The sequence below is a fragment of the Charadrius vociferus genome, unplaced genomic scaffold, assembly GCF_000708025.1.
Source record: "Charadrius vociferus isolate BGI_N301 unplaced genomic scaffold, ASM70802v2 scaffold544, whole genome shotgun sequence".
Lineage (NCBI taxonomy): Eukaryota > Metazoa > Chordata > Aves > Charadriiformes > Charadriidae > Charadrius > Charadrius vociferus.
Window position 1 is genome coordinate 56,078 of NW_009648162.1, and position 1,298 is coordinate 57,375.

Consider the following 1,298-nt stretch of genomic DNA (forward strand, 5'->3'; position numbering starts at 1 on the left):
CGGCGCCTGCAGGAAGCCCAGTGCCAGCAGCGGTGAGCGGACCCTCACCCGGGGCCCCGCCCCCGCCACCTGCTCCACCTCTCCCCCCCATGGGAGCTCCTGCTGAGCTGGAAGAGCCATCCCGGTGCCTCCAAGTTGCCCCAGTTCCCAGGGTGAACTCTCAAGGACAAAAGCCACAGGTGGAAAATGCAGATGCGTAAGCAGGGACCCCGTGTGCACCTCTGGGACCAGCCCCCCCGTGCCCGCCAGCAGGCAGTGTGGCAGCGGCATCGCTATGGCGTGGGCACCATACAGCCCTCCAGCCAGCGCCCGCTGATGGCAGTGGTTCCTCCTTCCTTTGCCTTGCACATTGGTAATTAAAAAGCCGTGTCATTGCTCAGAGACCTCCCTGTAAGGCTGAGTCGCTGCGGGGGTCCCGCCTGCCCCAGTCAGGGGGTATTTATTTCCCAGCTGGTCCAGTGTCAGAGGGCGGTGGGCAACATGGGGACGCCACTCGGCATCCCCGGGCTGAGGAGACGTGCGCTGGCAGAGGCTGGGATTTAATCCCTTACCCAAAGCTGTTTGTTTTTGTAATCTCCGAGAAAATCTGTGCCTCGGCACGCTGACCTGCTCGCCGTGTGGCTGGGCAGCAGCCCCCGGGCTCGGCATGGCACTGCCACACACTGACCGTGTGGGCAGCCCGGCTGTGGGGTGGGGGTACCCGCTGGTACCCCCCGCTCCTCCGCTCATCTCCTGCCGGTCCCCCAACCCCGGTGGTGGGGAGATGCCTGGGGGTGGCTCCGGACAAGACCTTCACCACACTGTGGTTACCTGTGGCCTTTTTAGGGTAAAAAACAGTTTTTTCCAAGGCATGGGTGTGCCGTGTGTCCCGGTGCAGGAGGGAGCTGGGTTCTGCGTGTCCCTTCCCATGGGGGCTGAGCTGTGCGCAGTGTCACGCATGCCGGAGGTGAGGACACAACTGGGGCTCCCGCAGCTCCCTGGGAACGAAGCCCCACCGTTTTAAGCGTTCTGGCATCTGGAGGCTGTGGCCGAAGCCAGGGCTGCCGGGGGGCTGCAGGAGGGGCCGGGGGCGGGGGTCAGCTTAGCCCCCGGGGTGTGCTGTGTCCCCTGTCCCCATGGCTCTGCCTGTGAGATCCATCCCTGCCTGCTCACTGGAGCTGGGTGAGCCCTGACCCTGCTTCCCCACGGGGATGGCTCTTGCCTCCTCCCGCATCATCCCCAGGCGGGCGGACGTGCTCTTTGGAAGGGAACCGGCAGCATTTTCCTGGCAGGGACGCGTCTCAGCTGCCTTTCCCACC